We start from the raw sequence: 22,126 nt of genomic DNA, 5'->3' as shown, positions 1-22,126 counted from the left end.
AAAATTATCCTAAGTCTTTATTATCTCATTTCTTACACAATATAAATGGAGGAAAACAAAATATTTGTAAGTTATTATAGCCCTGTTTTTGAAAAGTTAATGTTGTTGTTTTAATCTTGATTTTCCCGCTGTCTTTTGACATTGAAAAGACTGGAAAAATACACACTTTATTTTGCAAGTAAAGAGGCTGCAGTTAATTTACCCTAGGGAAGGTGAAATTGTTTCAGTAAATTAGATTCTTTTGCTATTATATTCTTGAGGTTTTTTATGTCAGACATATTAAAATCCTGTAAACTGAGATTCCAAGAATTCATTCACCTGCATTCTGCACTCAAGCTTTCCATATATGAAAAAAATTCTGACTTGTTCTTTTAACAATTACAGCAATCTTGTTCCAAATTCTCTGTGAACTTTCTGACCTCCCCACTGATGAAAAAAATGTTTTTCATGATGATGTTTATAATGCTGATTGAGCATAAGCCAATTCTGTCGGCTAGTAATAAAAGAAATACCATTTTTCACTAAATGCATCAGCTGCATCAACAGTAGCTATTAAATAGTTTTCACTAGAATAGCATTCCTTTGAAATGCACTGTCTGTCAAAGGCAGCCCTCGTTAATGGTAAAAGGTGAATCAAAGAAAACCTAGCAATTTCTGTTGAGTATAACAGCAACATTTTTTGTTATTTACACAACGATGAGGACTGAATTCCTAGATAATAAAGATTAACAAAAACCACTTAGTATTATTGTAGACTACATAAGCATTAGTAATCAGTTTTGCAAATCTGCTCTTGACTTGTAGTCAAAGGCGTAAAATGTTATGCTTTCAAACAAACTGTAGAAAAGATTAGGACATACGTTTTCAAAAGACATGTAATTCTAACTGGAGACGATCACAATTATAACATGAGGCCTTCCATTTCATTAAATTATGTAATCTTTACAGCAACAATAGTCTTTTATTACTAATAAATATTTGAAGACTGAACATGGAAAACGTCAACAGTTTTCTTTCTAGTTTTGGAATAGAAATAAGAACTGCTTCTGAAATCACAAAATTCCTGGGAATGCAGCAGTGCTTGCATCTTTTCCCTCTTCCCTAGTGTTTTGTTATCAGCACACTTGTAGTTGCGTGTTTTCTTCATTTCCAAAGAGTAAGCTGTTTGAAGAAAGTTTTATTACTGGCTTCTATGTACCTAAAAATACCAACCTGCCAAAGCAGTCAGGGAGCTCAAGACCTCTTATTTGGTTGTGTTGACCTCAGAATTTTGCATATTATGTTTGACTTCAGCATTGCAATCTGTTGTTTGTAAATTCAGAGGCATGAACGTTTTCAGTTGTGGACACCTCTTAATTACAGAGCTGAGGTAATATTTTTTTTCTTTTTTTCCTGCAGGTACTGTTAAATAACAATAATAAAAAGTCATTTATTAAGGAAGGATGCTTAGCTACGATGTAATCACACATTGGTGGAAATATAACTGACCCTTACATTGGTACAATATTCAATATACAACTGACAGTGCCCTTAGATTATGTCAACCTACTAATACCTTTATAGAGAACACATATACCAAGCTGATTACAATAGTGATGATCAAGTCCAAGTTGTTTCATGGAGAAGAATAACTTGAAGGTAGCAGAAATGTGAAATTATAGATTTTCCTTATAAACTTGAAGTATATCCCACTTAATAAGGAAATACAGTGATAAAAATGGAGGATTTAGAAAGACATGTGCCTTACATTTTTTTCAAATCACATAATTTAGTCTATCATCCAAGTCTCAGGCTATGGTTGATAAAAAAAATCAAAATGATGCCTCAGATGTCAGTCTCTTGAAAACCAGTATGTTTACATTGCATTATCAATTTGGTTCACAGGCATATTTATCTCAGCTGTGATAATCAGTTAATGATTAATGGCCCACTTTAAAAACATTACAGAATACTTTTAATTTTACAAAATTGAGTAAGAAAACAAAATTGCATTGTTCTGATACATGTCCTGCATGTTTTTCATGAGAAACCATGGTTTTGTCTTTCATCACGGATGGATAAAATATCTATGCCAGAAAGCCCTAACTCTGATTTAAATTGTGGTAGCACATTTGTTTCTCTTTCTCCCCTTCTTCTAAGGAACCTCCTTTGGGATCTTGTTTACTTTTTATGTCTGCTCTGAGCTTTAGTGCCCGACCAATAGTTGTGTTTAACCTCTTACTGGAATCCAAAATTATAAAGGTTTCAAGTTGCCTTAACAGCATTCTCCTTTCATTTAAAGTAGAAGAAAACCAAAATTAAAGCTGACTCGATGGCTGCTAAAGAATGCAAGAGGGAGAAGGGCTAGTTGTCAAACACAAAACCTATGGTAAAAGCATAGAATTTCAATAGGTAGTGGCAGTCTGATAAATCTTAGTCATGTTAATCACTAGCAAAACAATTTTAAAATTAACATGGACATTTGTACAATTAAAGTGGAAAATAATGATGAGGTGTGGATACTGTAAGACACAATTGGAAAAACAATAAAAGAATATTAGTAAATTAATTTCCATATATACAGGTTAAAAGTGTATCAGTCTACTTCATCTTTAGGAAGGGAGGAGTACTGGAACAGCGGAGATCAGCGGGCGCTGTGGTTATCGGGCTGAACAGGGAGACTGTGGTCAAACCCTAGCCCTACAGAAGTCACAGGCAGTGCTCCTTCACTGTGGCCTGGATTCTTCCACTGCTGTGTGGAGAAATTATGTTGTAAAACTAGTAAGCAGAAACTAGTAAGCGGAAATAGTCAAGGAACTACTAAATCAGAGTACGTCACTCTTGCTTGTGCTCAAATTTAAATGCTGAAGACCTGCTTTTCAGAACTCAGAGATGCTTGTGCCTGAGGGGTGACAGGTCATAAGTATCTCTGAAAAACTGTCTGGGAGATTTTTCAAGTTGTGTAGTCGACATGGTAAGAGTTGTCTGGTAACTATGCTATGCCATAGCTCATTTCGCTACTTTGAAAATTGGTGATGAAGCTCTTGTTGTCAAGTGCTCACGCACCAGCTAAGTTGTTTGCATACATTATTTGTATAACTCAATATGGAATTGTTTCCTGTGATAGCAAAGCACAGGGCACAACCAAGGCAATTACAAGTCAAAAGTTTAACTGAGCTTTGACACAAAACACTGTTAAATCATGCAGACTTACATACAGGTGAACTGTCACTGTTTACACAGCAGAAACAACACACAAACCTAGAACCATCACTGTCTGTGCCTAGCTAGAGATCCTCTAGATCTCCTGGAGGTGAGGATCCTTGCAGACTGCATTACTGATGCTGGTTTCCAGCCTTGAGTGAAGTGAAGTTTCTCTGCTGATATTTTTTTAAAGAAATTCTACTTTGTATTTGGAAGAGTGAAAGCTTATTAACTTGCACTGGAATCTGAGGATGAATTCTACCGTTTCCCTGGAAGTGACATCAGCAGATTTCTCATCTTCCCTCATTTTCACTCCTTCTCTTTTTTACCGTATGTGGAAAGATAACCTGCCAATGGTTATGCCCGTGGATGAAGCTGTAAATTCACACCCGCCAAAAAGTTGATGAAGAGCTCTTCTGACCATGTCATTTGCTTGAGACAGCTCCACTGAGGTTGTTATCCACTGACAAATTATTGAAAAACATCTCGCTTAAATACTGATGATATAAACCAAACTGCCTGATTTTGCCTGTGGCTGGGGGAACACTGACATCACCACATCCATCAGCAGTCTTGGTGGAGCAATTAGCAAACCATTAGGCAGCACTGAGCAGTTAAAGTTGGAGTCCTCAGGCTGGCAGCTGTACACACCAGCAGCCTTACCTCACTGAATTCATCCATATGTGTCAATCAAGTGAGAACATTTGCATACAAAAATCACTAGGTTAAATTAACTGGCAAAGTATACTTTTGAATCAAAGTTATAGTCTGCTGGTTTGTGCTGGTATGTTTGAAGGTGCAAAACATGTCACAGAATCACAGAATCTTCATGGTTGGAAAGGACCTTTGAGATCATCGAGTCCAACCAAACAACGCACAATCTCTGCCACTAGAGCATGCCCTGAAGTGCCACATCTAGACGTTTCTTAAACACCTCTAGGGATGGTGACTCAACCACCTCCCTGGGCAGGCCGTTCCAGTGCCTGACCACTCTTTCAGTGAAGTAACTCTTCCTAATATCCAATCTAAACCTCCCCTGCCACAGCTTCAGACCATTTCCTCTGGTCCTGTCATTATTCACCTGGGAGAAGAGGCCAACACTCACCTCTCTCCAGCCTCCTTTCAGGTAGTTGTAGAGGGCAAGGAGGTCTCCCCTCAGCCTCCTCTTCTCCAAGCTAAACATGCCCAGCTCCCTCAGCCTCTCCTCATATGACCTGGTCTCCAGACCCCTCACCAGCCTGGGAGCTCTCCTCTGGACACGCTCCAGCACTTCAATGTCCCTCTTGTACAGAGGGGCCCAGAACTGAACACAGTACTCGAGGTGAGGCCTCACCAGTGCCGAGTACAGAGGCACGATCACTTCCCTACTCCTGCTGGCCACGCTATTCCTGAGACAAGCCAGAATGCTGTTGGCCTTCTTGGCCACCTGGGCACACTGCTGGCTCATGTTAATGACCAGGTCCTTTTCTGCCGGGCAGCTTTCCAGCCACTCTGCCCCAAGCCTGTAGCGTTGCTTGGGGTTGTTGTGACCGAAATGCAGGACCCGGCACTTGGCCTTATTAAACCTCATACCGTTGGCCTTGGCCCATCGATCCAGCCTGTCCAGGTCCCTCTGTAGAGCCTTCCCACCCTCAAGCAGATCAACACTCCCACCTAGCTTGGTGTCATCTGCAAACTTACTGAGGGTGCACTCACTCCCCTCATCCAGATCATTGATAAAGATATTGAACAAAACTGGCCCCAAAACTGAGCCCTGAGGGACACCACTGGTGACCGGCCGCCAAGAGGATTTCACCCCATTAATCACAACTCTCTGGGCACGGCCATCCAGCCAGTTTTTAACCCAGCAACGAGTGTCTCTTTAATGACAAATTTTTCACCAAGATCTTTAACCATTTTTCAGTGCGGGTCACAACAAAATGATTTGATAATTCTGAAAAACGCAGATTTTGATATAGTTTTTCTTATATAGCTAGAACTAAGTACAGAATAGCTTTTAAGTACATCTATTTTTTTTTTTTATTCATAGAACAGCACATTGCTGTGGCACATTGTAGTCTCAGATGTATTTTGTAATATGGGAATATTATATAATATTTCTTATGCATTTTTCAGGTTTGATTCTCGGTGTTCCTCACTTGTGTAGGTATTTATATTTCATTAAAATTAATGCAATATGCCACTTCTTTTATAGGTATTTTTTTATCATCGTATTTGCTTTAATTTCTCACTGGTGACATTCTCTGCATAAAAGAGAGTAGCAGTGACTCACAACTCAACTCATGTCTGCATACTGATTGTAAGCTTATTCATTGAGCCCTTTTTTCTAAATCTCTTAGATATGATTCTAACTGGGTACACAACCTATATTTTATTACTTAAAATTGTCTATGTTGTTGTATGGACAGCACAAATATTTAGAAATATTCAGATAAAAGTTTTTTTTTCCCTGAGTACTCATGTATGTCACTTTGAAATCAGCTATTTATAAACCTTTGTGCTAAAGTATGTTGACTACAAGAATGTTCAGATTAAATAGAGATCTGATTTAAACTTGACTAGAAATAATACTTTAAAACCTAAGTCCCAGTGTTTATGTGTAGCTGGACTGCACTGTCTTTCACAACTCTGCATTTTCAGTCAGCTTCGGTCCATTTTGAAATGTGTAAAACATGGATTTCCTGTAGTAGCTGGATCCACATACCACGTAAGGGGATGTATTTCTAGGAATCTGTAGTTTTAATACTGAAAAATGTTCTTTATCCCCATACGAACAGAAAACAAGAATGTTTCTACATTGCAGAATGTTAGTTAGGCAATGGCAAATTGACCTTGAGATTTAACTTGGTAAGCCTAGTTCTGTGACAAATGACTGGTCTGAAAAGCTGCTGTCAATATGCAGTATTTTCATTGCTGCTATCCTCTATGCCTTCAGGAATCATGGGTCTCAGATTTCCGGTTAAAATTGCTATGGTAATCTGAACAACTCTGATTCGTTCCTGTTGGATCCTGGAACAGTTGCGTGTTTTGGGCACGTTAGGGGAGTTAGGAGAAGGTGACTGAGGATTACTGGCATGATGAGGTGACTGATTACTGGCATGTAGGTGGTTTATTGTGCATCTTTGACATGGTGCATCTTTTCCTCTTCTTTCTCTCTGACACCTACTGTCAGTCCCTGACACCTGTTGATGACATAAGGTAAATTGAGCTTAGTATGGTACAAATCTGCATTTAGTGGGTATAGTTCTTTGTTTTACAGAGAATAAAAATTACACCAATTGCTTTCTTTTTCTATTCCTTTCTAGGGAATCCTTAAAAAAATCCACTTTGCAGTTTAAGGAGCTGCTTTCCTGACTTGAAACCTTTGTGGAACAGTTCGTGTGTACTTAGCCACTATTTTGCATTGGACTTTGTCCACTTTAGGCTGCTAGTGGACAATCATAAAAAATTCAGATACTTCAATGATGTAAACTAGGAATACTAGTTTTGGATATTTACTGGACCCATCCAAAAACATGGAGTCTGTAAAATTTTGATGTACTCACATGAGAGCAACAGTTTATCTGGCTGCCTGTGGATGCTGACCATCAAGTAAAACAAAAGGGAAGAAAAATCTTTCCCCTTTCTCTGCGTATACCAACTCTTAATGTCAATGTTGTTCCATGAAATAAAAGCATGAAGAAACAATGCAATTTGTTTTAAATGATGAGTGTGTCCCCAGTAGTTAAGGAATATGAAGGCTGTCATACCCGTTTCTTTCTCTACTCTTACTTCCTTATCCGCTATTCTGGTTGGTTCACCCATGCCTGATTTTAACAACAAAAGATGCTAGTCAAAGAATGTGTGTATTTTTAAAAGCTTTTGTTTGTAATGCTTGGCAAGTTGCAATATTTGGCAGTTCCCCAATTATTCATAACACAATGACCATTGCCATTATTTTTCTGCCAATGAAAGTAATAGCCTTTTTAGCCTTTTTTGTAAGACTCTATCCCAAATATAAATTAAAAACAAGCTCAAAATAATTATGTGTTAGCCTTTTTGAAAGACTCTATCCCAAATATATGTTAGAAACAAGTTCAAAATAATTATGTGGACTTTTAAGCATATTTTTTTACTTGTGGCTACTCTCTATGTCCGGGGGAAGGGATAGAGAAAGCTAGGAACAACTTAAGATTCACATCCAATCTTGGCTTCAGATACAGGGCTTTGTTAATATTGAATTTGCTTTCTTGCTGAAAGGAGGGGGAAAAAACCTTCTTGTCACCGAGATTAAATACTGAATGACATCATTAGGACTCAACAAAATCCTGGGATCCTGTGCAGCACTACTCTCCATTTCTTTCTTCTTTGTCTCTTTTCCACTTCCTTCTTTAGTTTTCCTTTCTTAAATGGGAACAGTGGTGTTCAAAGTCATTACTTTGCTGAAGAACCGTAAGTCACTCAGCCTTGTTTAAATAAGTGTAATTCACATAGCCAAAAAACCCAACAGCAGCCATTGTCTCTTCTGACTGGATCCTGTTTGCTGAGGTATATTGCATCTGCCTGTTTTCATTAAAGAGGTAACTTTCCAAAGGCTTAGAAAAATACTGCTTTACAAAAAGTACAGAGAAAAGATGAGGGCATTTGGAGACTTCTAGGGAGAAAACCGAACACCTCTCGTAGTCACTGTATTTACAGAACTTTTCTTGTACTGAACTTTTCTTGTACTGCAGGGTAGCATACATGTGAAGGTCCTCACACTGCGAAGATTTATTCATGGTATGAGCTTACGGCAGTACAACCCATCTGAATTGAACCAAGTAGGACCTTTCAGATTATTAGGTATAAAGGGCCTTCCAGAATTGGTGCCTTGAATAGTTAGGAATGTGCTGAAACAAAGCGTTCCTCTGAAACTTTTCCCTTATTTTTGCAAGTTTATTCTCCTGTCAGATACCGTATAACAACTGAGGACATGGTGCTAACTCCAGGTTTCCCCAGTAAACTGAATATAATTGCAACAGTGAAGGAAAAATTAAAATCAGGTTACGAATTATTTGCCACCACAACAATTTAGGGATTAACTCCGTTATAAGGTTCCGCACCTTTGGTGAAGCAAATTCTAAGTGTGTGCGGATGTTTCTGGAACAGACTTTACCCCACTGTAGGAAGTGTGGGCTGATACTGAGTACTTTGTGGCTAGTATTACATCAGATGAAGAACCTGCCGCAGGCCTGATTCAGATGTCACTCAGGTGGTCAAGAATACCCAGAGGATTACACAGTAATGATCTGCTGGATTGGGCTCAAAGTGCTTCACTGCCAGCTGCTGCGTCTGAGCAGCTTTCCAAAAATGTAGTCTGAGTCAGCTGGTAACTTCTGTCCCAAAATTTTGTTTCAGAGTAAGTGACTTTCGTTGCCTCTTTTTAATTAAAAACAACCCAAAACTTTATCATCATCATTGCAGGTCACATACTGCTTTCGCGTGTTCTTTCACTTTAGCTGTGTGAGGGTTTTTTCACTTACTCTACAAAATTATTAGTAGTGTTGTTTGGCGACCCCATGTCATTTAGCTGATTCTGTTTCCACCTCTCATGGGGTCAGAAGGCCAGACTGTGGCATACGGTCAGGATGCTTGGTGGGCTCTGATCAGTCATTTACTTTCGTGTAACGCAAAGGCCTGTTTAGTTTGACACTTGTGCTGCTGTCGGAGGCAATGAGGGTCAGCAGTTGTGGTGACAAATTAGTTTTGACAAGCTTAATAACCCCAATGAAGAAAAGTCTGCAGCCTTGATAGCAACTGCAGAATAATTGGTTAGCTCAGCCAAACAGGGAACGTGTTAAAATCCCAAATCCTCTCTGGCAGGCCAATTACGCCATTCAGCAAAAGGGGTGGAAGGTTGCCATCAGCTTCTATAGTGATACAAAAGCATCAATGGGCTGTATTTCAATCAATTCAGTTTTGTTTGGTGGGACATCAGGACACTGAAGGAAACAACTGAGCCTTTCAAACAGTGTTCATACTATAAATTGAAGCAGAAATCAAAGGGAAATCTTCATAAGAGCCCTTTAGACCTTTATGGACAATAGTGGCTTGCAATGCTTCAGGTAAGTGTGTGTGTGTGTATATATATATGTATGTTGAATTAGCTAAATGCAAAAGACTTATTCATGTTTTCCCTAGGTTTTCAGACTGTAGGACAAAGCAACCAAAGTCAAGTAATAAAGTAATGAAAGTAACAGAGTAACAGCTGGCATGCACTTAATGGAGAGTGTTTAATGTTTGATCTATACAGTCTTTGTAAAGAGAGTATAATCACTATAGGGGCGTAGCCTTAACATCAGGATCTCATAACGTATGTTGGGTTTGGAGTTACAGCGTATGCTGTTAATAAACATCAAAAGGTCACTGCGAGCAGGGCTAGCAAAGGTGATTAGATGTGGGGCCTTCTTATGAGCAAACACTAGTGGACACCAAAAAAAATAAGTAGCACCATTTTCTTACCAGCAATATCATCATTACCATCATCCTTCTTCATTGCTGGGCTCTGACTAACTATGAAAATAAAAATAAATAAATGAAACCCTCACTTTTTCTGCAAATGGTCAGTTTTCTAGAGGAAATAAAAGTTTTCAGTGCAGTACAACCAAAACTTCCACTGAGCCCTCCTTGAGTCATCTCTGAGGTCTGAAACTCAGATGATTTTCAAAGATAAATCACGCTGGGTTGAATGCTTTATTGGTACATAGGATGCAAAGGGAAGAACAGAATACAGAGTCACAGATGTTTTTTCACGGTGCTGCTGGTGTGACTACAGTCAGTAAGTGCTCAGTCCAGCAGGATCTGAGATGGCCCAGTCACTTCAGTTTCTTGATTCTTCCACGTCTCTGAAACCATGCCAGTTTTCCCCTCACGCACCATGCCCTCCTTCCCACACACTATAACAGAGAAGTTGTTATCTGAAGATAAGCAGGGATCTGTATGAAGCTATCAATAACAAACGCCTATCAGATTTACCGATCTGCCTTAAAATATAATACAATGCAGATACCAGATTTGCTCACCCTGCATTTGGACATCTCTCCAGCCAGATGTTGACATTTTCAATGGTAGTGTAAACATAAAGTTATTTTGAAACAGAAACTGCAGGTAGATAAAGTGCTGTGTTTTCAACTGGTTTTGTGGTGCATGTCAACATGCATTTTTAGCATTGCCCTTGATTAGAAGGTGGGCATAAATCCAGGCTCAGAGTTAGTTCTCTGTTTCCATTAGCTCATGTAACCTTCATCTGCTGTTCATTTTCATTTAGTCTTTGTGTTGTGCACTTATCTGTATTTTTATCATCTGGCTTTGTCTTAATGGTACAGACCATTAAGATAGAAAATAAAGTTTTTATTGTCAGTTAAAAAAACCAACTACCATGATTTTGGCCAAACATGTGAAAATAACTCTAATATCTGTTGTAGCTTCTCTAAGACATCCTTTCACAGTGGGAAAGGATTCATTTCAAGGACTATTCAATGCTGTAATAATTCACAGTGAATGAGGTAAATGTTAAGCTGCCAAGGGGAAATACATACTAAGAAGCATGCAATGTGCACCAAGGAGAGGACAAAAAAAACCCTTAACTTCATGCACTGGTGCTGTGTTCTAAGGATTGTTATTTACTGAGTCATCTTTTTATTTTTCTTCAGTGAAATTCAAAGCTTCTTATCCTTTGCACAGCTCATCCCCAACTCGTGCCTCTGAATCTGCAGGTATTTTGGATTTTGTTCTTTTTTGGCTGTACCCATGAGCATTAAAATTTAGACACAGTCATTAATCTGTTATTATCAAAAATGTCTTCCATGTATTCCACAAACCATTGTGGTGCCAGACATACCTCATAAATAAATGAAAGTCCCACAACTTACTCATGGAACAAACACTTCACTTGAGGAATGGGCATATGTACTTATCTTTAGTAATATGCCATACTCACCAATCTTCTTTTTCTTCCTGTCCATATTTTATGCATCTCATTCATCTGCCTGGCCCTGCATGCTCTGGACTGTCTTCTCTCATCCTAGCCTTGGATTTATTCCCAAAGTGTTCTGCTTCTGTGAAGTCTGTAAAACCTTCAAGACTTCCCTCAAAAATGACATCTGTTGCATGACAGGAAAAAAGTTATTAGATTCATCAGGGCTTGTGATTATTCTGTTAACACCCTACATTTATTACTGAATTCCTCTATTTATTCTTTCTTGCCCTTGCAGCTTAAGCCCCAGTTTTCATGGTAAGAACCACTTGTGTGTAAGATGTATAACAGATTCATCTACTTACACACTCAGGGGAAAAGTGCATTGCTAGATGTATTGGAGGATCTGTACTATACAGCAGAGAAACTGGTTTATTCCTAAATTCCGTAGTAATTCTCTTTCTACATCACTGCCGTGCCACTTTTCTCAAGAGCCCCAGGGAAAGAAAAGGGTTCAGCACACCTCTGAGCTGTGCCTGACATGAAATAAGGAGGTGCTTGCTTTATTAAACTATGTAGATGTCTTTGTATTTTGAAGATTGGTTGTGAGATGTGAATGTTGTGTGAATGATTTAACTCTATTAGAGAGACGGAGAATAAAAAATAATCAACACCACAGTATCTTTATTAGCGTATTCCTCAACTTTTCCGTATTAAATTTTCCAGAGATGAGCAGCTTCTTTTGGCTTGCCCCAGAGGAACTCTTTTGCATTAATCCCTCGTGGTCCCTTCACCACAGGCCTTTTGTCACAAGGATTTTGTTTGCATAAAGTAGCATCTCAGTAGATGGGACCAAAAGACCCTCTATGTGTGACTTAAATGAGTGCAGCTTCTCAAGGGGATCTACGTAGGTTTTGCGTTACCTTACCTTCTGGTTTTGGGAACTTGAACCTGTTTGCCCAGTCCGTGTGTCAGGAGGAGTAACAACCCTGTAGTGAGTCAGAAAAGACCTGTGGTGGCTATTGCCCTTAAGCACAAGCTGTTGACTGCTGAGCTCTTTAGAAAAAAATATTGTGCCCCAACCACAATTTTACAACTGGTCAGTGTGGTCCAGCTCCATGCCATGCCTGGTCCTTCAGGTGGCGTCCTGTGTGCTCGGACTTTGCTCTGAACCCCTCATCCTTCTCCTGGTCCCCAGACACATTTGGTGATAGAGCTGTGGTCCTGTCTGCTTCCAAACCAAGGTCCAGCCCTAATATTTGTACTCTCAGGTTCTGCACTGCACTGTCATCTCAGGCATGAGCCTTAACTCACTGGTGACAGTCTGAGCGCTGTGACTTCTGCTTGTCCTGACTGCAGGTATGGCCTAACCCAGGCACACAGTCGTATTCTGACCAGGGCTTGCCTGAGATATAGCCCCGACTGCCCTCACAACTGCCCCTCACGATTGCTGCTGATGCCAGACGTTATCTGCTGTGAGGAATGTCTGGAAGAGGCTAGGCTTCCTTGCACGCAGAAATTTGAGTCGCAGGTGATGCAGTGTGAACTCAGCTTGTTGGGACTGGGAGATGAGCTTTGGTGACATTAAATGGGATGTCAGAAAGCTGTAAACCCCAACCATTATCTGAAGATCAGGCTGCTTCCTTACTGCGTCTTTTCGGATGTTAACAGGGAGGAGGAAGGGGAGGAACAACAGCTTTGTTTTCTTTCCTTTTGTATGTATTTGTATGTATTGGTTCTTTGCCCTTGGGTACATTGCACCAAGAGGAGGAAAATAACTTCCAGAGTTTTGTCTTGCTGCCATTTTTATTGGCATGGGATCACAGTAAAAATCTTTCACAGGTTGACATGGCACATACAGGCAAGGTGATTGCAGCTTTTAGCATTCTCTTTTGACTTCTGTTTATTTTTTTTCATTAAATTTTCTTAATTTTCATTTTAAATTCAAAGCACAATCATTAGATTTCAGTTAATTCTACTGCAAAGAAAGAGTAAGTAGTAACCAACCCTTTACCTTTTCCAACCTCTGGCCTCTTCCATTGCCTTTCTCATCCCTAGCTAACTCATACCCATGAGTCAGATCTGTTGGTCGTTTTGAAATTTATTTTCCTTCTGAGGCCACATCTCACTGAACAACTGCATTGCCAGCACCTAAACTCTTGTCACCATCTTCTCACAGTCATGGCTTGCTTGCTTCACATCCATGTGGCCTTCTGACTTGCCCATTTGAATCTGGAGAGCTTGCTCACCAGGTGGGTTTCTGTAAGCTTTCCCAGCTCTCTTTTTAACTCACAGGCTTATACCATGTGGGAGTGTTGTCTGAGTTGTCGTGAATTGTGAGATTTAGTTGCAGATAGTCAAAAGCATGTTTTCAGCTGAACAAATCAAATGAAGCAAAAAAGCTTCTTTCTGCCTTTATTCTTATTACACTTCCCAGCAGGGCGGAAGATTAAAGAATGCATACTCCAGATTCGAAAAGAATTTCTAATTTATGTTCTTTCTCCATAAGATACAGGGGCTTAATCCTTTCTTTAGACTGCTGCTTTTTTTTTTTTTTTTTTTTTTTGTTAAACTAAACAAACAGGACCTAATTGAAAAAGGCTGAGGGTGCTAAGCAGCCAAGAATAGAAAACATGTACTGAGCTGGGAAGTGGGTTTTGAATGTTGCTGGAAATTTGCATATGGTTTACTTGTGGGGTAAGAAGGAGACATCCCCTGGCTGTTTGCTATTGTGATGGACTCCCACTGATTACAATGCAAGCACTTTTGCCTTGTTTTCCACAACTGTTCTTTTCTGCAATCCATCTCTCTTCAGCTGTGAGGTGAATATTCTCCTGTGCTTTGCCATGAAAGGAGAGCTGCCTAAGTAGCTCTGCTCAGAACAGGGGAAAGCTAGGGTTTTAAATGCTGAGTTGTTATTGATTTCCCCTTTAACAGGGAACAAATGGGGAAGAAGGGGTACGGCTACATTGCTAAACAGCTCAAAATGCATTTCACTCTAAACTTTTGATTGCTTAGTTTAATTTACTGATTATAGATGAGAGTGCAGAGGCAAGGTCTTGATATGATTTTTACACTAAATCAGCAGAATCCTACTGGTAGTGCCCTAAAAGAGCTTTTCAGCCAGCAGTATTATGAGTTGAGGCACTATAATTATCATGGATTGTGGCCTGAGGATTAAGAAACTAATTCTACATTCTTTGCATATCCAAAATTCCCACTGACTTCAGTGGAAGTGGTGCATATTCAAGGAATGCAGAATTGTGACCTGGTTATTATGACAGAACTATTATAGCACGGACTGGCAGTAATACAGTGATGTTAAGATTGTTTAAGAATTCCCATTTGCTCTATTTTCATTTGCTTACAATTTTGCTGAATAGCAACTTTTGTGGAGTTTTCTGTTCCATATTTTTCAGTAGCCATACAGATACCAATCTGAACACTTTTATATAAAGCATCAATTAATCTGATTTAAAACTAGTGTGGTTATTTCTCATTTTTTATTTGGAGGAAAACTATTTGGCAAGTGATGTCACACTGGTGTCTGTAAGGATTGTTGCTGCTATTTCTGAGCTAGTATTTTTGAAGCATATTTTATTTATTGGGAAATGCAGCTAAGGGCTAGCAAAAGCAATAAACAGGTTCATGTCAAAATCAGCAAATTGCCTCAGCTGAATTAGGAAGAAAGCAAATCATCTAAACATGATTTTCACACTTGCAGTATAAAACTTCAATTTTTATTTTGCAATAGCGTATTTATTTTGAAAATTGCCAAATTTCAATTGAGTAGTTTTTGAAAGTTATGAAATTCATAAAATGAACATTATAATACGATCTTTTCTTTTTTTATTTTCCAGTTATGTAGTTTTGTGGTATGTGGGGTGGATTTTAAATACTACAGAACGTTCTCTGTATGCCTCAGACCATCCAAGTGAATGTGATACAACTGTAAACCCAAGACAACCACTTGAAATACTAGAAAATGCTGAATATTTACTGATGAACATAGGCATGAGTGTAACTTCTGTATGCTTTACATGACTCCCAATAGTTAGAAATATCACAAGGTAACATGCCCTTGTTTGCTTCTTGTGTAAAATTGTCAGATTAAAATTTCCTACGAAAAATCAATGACATGGCATTATCATGGTAGAGAGTGAGTATTACAAAATGGAGGTAGAAAAAACTAATATGTGTCATGTCTATTCCCCAAGCAGATGGAAATTTGAATTTAATAGTACAGTTAGAGGTTAGCCAAGTAATCCTTATAGTCAAGCATCCAAGTATAGTGGATAGCCATAGCTATAAAGATGCAGAGATTATGCATGAAAAAAAATCTACTAAAAGGCAATGCAAGGAATAAAACTTTGGAATAATTTATTTAAAAGGAGATTTATCTTGGGACCACAACCCCCATAATATTTTGGTCACCATTGCGCATTTATTATAAAATACTATTACTGGCAGAGGTAAGACTTCTCAGCTTAATTATATGTATTCATTCCCACTGCATGACCATATCCATTCCACTGTATGTTTGGCCTCAGGTCCTTTGTGTAGGACAAGAGTAATGTTTTTCCATCTTTTCTCATAAAGACATTGGAGGGATTCATTGATAAAATAACATTCAAAATGTTATTTAAAAGGCAAATGCTAAGTATATTGAAAAAAGAACCTATACATTTCACTTAATTAGACATCTGAAGTTCCTATGCTGGAGTTGGTTACATGCCATTCTTAATTTAAAAAGAGTACTTTTGACAATACAGGTGTAATTTCTTCTGTTTTATGATTCAGCAATCAATCCTTTGGGGGAAAAAATAATGTGTGTGTGAACAGATCATTTTAGAAGAAAGCTCCTTCCTCCAGCCGTCTCCCTTTAACTGTGCAAAAGGACTGTCTTCTATGAAATGAAATATTACAACTGCACAGTGATAGACTTTTCCTTAAAACAGCATTGTGGCTCTGACATTGCAGCTAAATTCCTTTTTCTGTTTCATACATGAAACACCTGAATTATTCAATGAATAAACAGAACTAAACCCTCTAACAAAAGCAGAGGTCTTGCATCCAATGAAAAGGATGTATGTTTTCAAGTTTCCCTCATCCTGAAAAATGAGCTGAAGAAGGTTGGGAAGGCTGTTCTTTGGACTTAATGCTATGATAACATATTTTCTTTAAATATGGAAAAGAATGGATTCTTTTTGTCAAAATGCAGAATTTAAAATGAAAAAAATCCTATTTTTAGCCTTAATTTTTTCATAGACTTGTGTCATGATTCTAATTTTCTTATTATTTATTCACCAGCTAAGGGAGATTGGTTAGTTCACAAATGTGCTTTTATAAATTGTTAATAATGCAGAGAAAAAATTAAAAAGAACTGTTATCCAAGAGGTTTTTCCATCTTTTTTAATATTTCTTGGTTCTGCCAGAGTGTAACAGAAGCAGTCTTTTCTACAGTATTAACTCAGTGGACCATGAATACACCATGATTGAGTGGCTCAAACATCTCATTAACTCAACGAGACACATTCAAAGAACTTTACATCCCTGATGGAAAAACTTGAAATAAATTCCATCATATAAAATTTGCCAGAGATACTGTTGCCTGACAAGGTTTTTGTTGCGTTTTGGAGAATCTAAGACTTTTTGGTTCTTGAAAACAAACAGCATGCTTCTGTGTATCCTTATGAGACAGCTTACTTGGAAAAAGGTACACCTCACACTATTAGAAATTCAAACAGCAGTACAGTTTAATCCTCTGTTATTTTAACAGTAAAATGTTCTGTTTATATAATTAAATTAAAATTATGTTCATGCAAGAATTTACATGTGATTGAGCCAATTTGGTGGGGAAAAAAGAGTGCAACAGGTATGTAAATATTGTATTAAAAATAAGATAGTTTCCTTTTTCAGTATATTGTTTGGGCATTTTTCCAGTGAACCTTGAACTTCTAAATGCAAGTTCAGGTTTGTCCAAGCATATTTTTTTCTTCTAATGATGCCTCTTCCTGTATGCATAGTGCTTTTCTGTCTCAGGCATTTCAAATTGAACAGCACTTTACATAAACAAGCAACTAATTAAATTAGGCCTTATGCTTGTGCTTCAATAAAATCTCTTTAACCAAGCCCTTTAGTTCAGTTTTGGTTTGCCAAATTGGAGCCATTCAAACTTTTTTTTGTCCAGGATAACTTAAGTACATAATTTCTTTGGACTCAAAGTTAGTGTTTATGGACATGTTCTACTGTATTCTAGCATATTTCCTCTAGGCAAATTGCTGCACTCATGAAAGATCAAATGGCGCTCTCACTGCCTATTTTGCTATTGGCAGTGATCTATATGGCTTTTTTCAATAAAAAGAAAAATCTGTAAGAAAAACGGATTTTGGCTGTGTAAATAATACATGGAGTTTACTAAGACAGCCTCTGCCAGATAGCAGCTGGCTTTGTGTACGTATGCTGGGGGTAGAAAGAACTTCATACCCAGGTCTGTAAAAAGCTGTGCTAAAAGTTCTACAGTGTCAGCCATGAGCTATGTACTGTAAGTGTGAGAGTTTACCAATACTCTAGGCTAGAGGATCATCTTAATGCCTTCCTGTCTCTAATCTGAAAGATGGCAATCAAGTGATACATTTTCAAATAACTGTGAGAAGAAATACTTCAGTAGTATTTGTAGAACAGCTTGCATGTTTGAATTTTTCAGTCACAGTTTGCGTGTTTATAGATGGGATGGGATGGGATGGGATGGGATGGGACGGGACAGAATGGAATATTCCTATTTCAGTGTATAAATATTTCTGTTATATTTCTCTTTATAGAAAATGGAATGAATTGTGAATAATCTGTATTTGGACACAGAGTTCGTTGAGGAAGAACCCTCTAGACTTGTTTCTTTCCCATTTGGGCAGTGGTTTCAGAAGTTCCCTTATCTTTTACTCCTTTTTTCCCCCTGTAATAGAGATCAAAATTTAGTCCCTTGTGAAATTCACAAAGAGCAAAATGCTGTAAAACAACATCATCTTCCCAGTGAGAATGTGATGTACACTCTCTCATCTCCATGTTTTAAAGCCCATGGTCTCAATTTATATCATATCTCTGGCATGAGATCCTATAGAGATTTGAACTACAGAAATAAGATGTAGCTACATGTTTGAATTTGTGTTGGAGGGGAAGATAGTGTTTCTGCATACATACCTGCAAGGAAATAACTTTTTTTTTTATGTGATGAAAGGTTATTTAGTTCTTGCAAGTTTACTAGAAGGAAGAAGTATTTAAATCTAGATGACTTTTCTGGGGTTTAGCAATAATAGTAGCTGCTTTAATAGTGAACAATTTTAGAACTGGGTCAACTTTTAGTAGAGAAAACTGCATGAATACAGATGGTGACCTCAGTTACTAGAGGATCAAAGACAACCTTTGAGAAAAGTCAAGGAGGAAGAGAAAGAAAGGAGAAAAACCAGAAGAAGTCAGGAGCCCTGTCTTCCAAAAGGAAGCAATGAAAGAATTCCCAAATTGTTCATTCTTCCTCTAATGGTTTCTGTACCATATGGTTTTTGAATCAGTAGCAGCTGATATGTTCAGTAATAGTTTCTTTTGAAGGGATTTGTCATAATATTTACTTTCTCTACAGCAACAGAAATAGCTTCCAAGGCCGAAATGGCCATACTTACTAAAACTAATGAAAACAAGAGACATTTCCATGGTGAGTGAATCTCTTGACACTGTTATTTCAGAGGATAAATAACATTCAATGTACTGTGCTTCATTTCAGCTGAGGTATTTGTGTCTTTAGGCACGGTGTTACGGTGCGGTGCGGATCTCTAGAATGTGATAAGTATAAGGATCTCTGGAATATAGGAGAAATGATCATGATATGTTCAGTAAGAACACGTAAATTAAAAGCGCCATCTGTAAGGAGAGCTCTCACAATAAAAGAGTAGAGTGTGCGGGGACAGTTCCTTACCTGTTTTCCTACCACCTTTACTGCGATTTAGTGGCATCCTTAATCCACTGTTCCAGTTTGTCCTGTCAGAACCGACACCAGAGTGTTCTCTGTGAATACTGGTCTCCTTGGAAAGGAGATTCAAATTAAATTTTATCGATCAACTCAAGTAATGTGTCTCCATGTGGAAACACTCAGCCAAGCGTGTACAGCGTGACTGATAAAGTGAGATTTTGTTCAAAGAGAATGCCTCTCTTGTGTGTCTGTCTGAAAAAGTAGCCCAATTTGATTTCCCATATGTTGATCAAAGTGTAAATTTGTGTTCTGCATGAATATATCCTTTTTTCCCCCGTTGATTTCACTGAATTTTTCACTTATAGCAGCATATGTAGCTTTTGTTACTTAAAATATACCCAAAGAGATGGATGTATTGGAAAACTGAAATCAGATTAGGATATAGTTTATTAATCTTGTTCTATACACACACACAAACACAAAAAAGCATTACATGCCCCTTAGTCAAAAGCTCTTAAAATATGAGCCTTATGGCCATAAGCACTGACTATTCCCCTAAGTCTTACATCTGACTCATAATATGAACTTTCTTGTACATCTGTTGAGTATAATAAGCCTTTTAGCTTAAAGTAGGAAGTACAAAGAAGATAAATAACAATATTTACTTTAGGTTTTGTCATGGTCTGTAATTATCTTTGCATTTTTTGCATTTATACTTACGCAATACTGGATTGTAAAATTTTAGTGCAATCTACCAGAAATACCTGAAGTGAGGATATGGCAGTGGACCGAACTGCCTTTTTTTAAGAGGAAAAATAGAGAGTATTACCCATTGACTTCAGTAAACTTTAGACAAAATTGTTATTGAATGGTTGGGCAAAAAATCATCTACTATAATCATAGGCAACACATATAAACATAGTCTGTCATTATTTACTGGAGCAAAGAATTCCAAGACATTGTATCATTTCGTAAGTTTAACTATAAAAGCAGAAAATAAATCCCAGCCTTTGCATAGCTTTGAGGAAAATATAGCCTTACATTTTCTGTGCATCCACCAAGGCATTCAGTCACCATGTCACAAAATGTATTCTGTTTAGATAGAAATGGTTGCTCTGTAATGAAGTGCTGCTCTAAATGCTACATTTTTCCCCATTTAAACTCTTTAAGGGTTAAAAGCAAAGCACTTATTTCACATGAAATGAACCTGGGCTTTTAAATCTCAGCTGTGGCATGCAGCCTCCTTGTTGGTGAGCACCTGATGTCAGCAGTTTGAATGATGTCTGACACTAATTATGTGGTGTTCACAAGATTGCCAGGCAGGAGAGGCTGAGGGAATAAAAAGCCATTTAAAAGGTTTTCATATGAGGTCTTAGCCCCAATTTTTTGAAAGCCCTTACATCTCTTGGAGAGCAGCACCCTGCTAATGCTGTTGAGGAAGGGAAATGCTTTTTAAAAGACGATTAATTAATGCTTGAAATGCATCATTCTTGTTAGAAAGCCATATAAAGAACACCTTTTACATCTGTTCGTGTGATAAATCCAAAGCTGGGGAAAGATACTTTGTCCTTGTCATACCGCCTGCCTTGGTGCTGATCTAGAAGAACCTACTTGGTCAGCATATCACAGCATTCAAAAGTAATTGACAGGTAGACATAGGACAGATAGACAGACATAGGAAAGGTAATGTTCAACAAAGTCAAATTTAAAAAAGGAAAAACGGCTCTCTTCCCGTAACATTACAGGGAGACCAGATTGGATAATGAAATGTATTCATTGTAATATCCCATAAATATTTCCCCACACATGGCAAGAGACTAGAGGAATGCTTATCCTTCACACTTAAAAAATAAAAGATGATCCTCCCCCACATACAGTGATGCTGAAAAATATTTGCGGATCACTGTGTAAAACTGATTCAAATTAAAAAAAAAAAAAAGATAATAAAGGTCTAAATGTGAGAGTATCAGAATAAGACAGTAACATTATGTTGTATATTGGAGGAAACATTACTGTAGAATCAAATATTGCTCAGGTGTCAATATTTCTAAGAGTATTTAATTTTATTTCTTTTGGTTTTAGATCCAACATTTCAAAAGTGGGTCTGAGAATGTGTTGTTTATAGTGAGAAAGCAAATTTTATATATATATATAGAGTACATAGTATAGTATATAGTATATATAGTGTGTATCTATATATAGTGTGTGTGTATATATATATATATAGTGTATATAGATATATAAATTATTTGGGAGAAAGTTAAGTAACTAAATAACAGAAAATACCTAGAATCAGAAGTTATCTTTGACATAACTTACCACATTAATATAGCAGAAAAAGACAAAAGAAAATACCCTATTTAGATGCTGAAGCAAAACAAATTCAGATAGGAAAAAGTGAAGATTTTTAATACCAGATAATACTAGGGAATAGTTGGATTAAGAGGAAGCTGGGCTGTCTGTCATTGACTTTTAAAACCAAGACTAGATACTTTTCTGTGAATGGATCAGATCTCAGACTGATGTTGTTTGCCAGAGCAAGGTCTTCAGTCTTCGTTACACTGATGATCAGCTGAGGTAATCAGAGCAGTTCCTTTTACAGTGAAAACTGAGTAATTTCTTAAACACTTGGCCACTGACTATCTGCTACTAACGTTAAAATATTCACACAGGTATTACTAGGCTGTTCCTACAGTGTAAGGGTCTGAATGTGTTCCATAATGAAGGTTGCTGCCTAATTCCAGACAGGGCTCAGAAGTGCATGGTGCAGCCAGCAGGGATTTACATGCTGCACAGATTGTTTTATATAAGTCTATGTAATTATAGTGTAATTTTATGGGATGAACACCATCTCTGTGTATACAAACATGAACAGCACATTCATGAGAACAAGAGTGTTTTAAAGTCATAGCACTGCTTCTGATTTTTATTGACATGTTTCACTGTAAATATATTGTTTCTTGCTTTTGACAATTATCCTCATAAAAAGATAAAGTAAACACGGATATGGATACTCCAATGAATATGTTTTTAAAATAACTCCCAAGGTT

The 22,126-nt window shown here is 37.7% G+C and overlaps 1 protein-coding gene across 1 annotated transcript in view; it reads left to right on the top strand.

Annotated features, from left to right (window-relative positions):
• Nucleotides 1–22,126, top strand: part of GLIS3 (GLIS family zinc finger 3) — a 158,190-nt gene that overhangs the window by 87,325 nt on the left and 48,739 nt on the right. The window lies entirely within an intron of this gene.

The sequence above is a fragment of the Larus michahellis genome, chromosome Z (genome assembly GCF_964199755.1).
Source record: "Larus michahellis chromosome Z, bLarMic1.1, whole genome shotgun sequence".
Classification (NCBI taxonomy): Eukaryota; Metazoa; Chordata; class Aves; order Charadriiformes; family Laridae; genus Larus; species Larus michahellis.
This window is presented reverse-complemented; position numbering and strand designations above follow the sequence as displayed.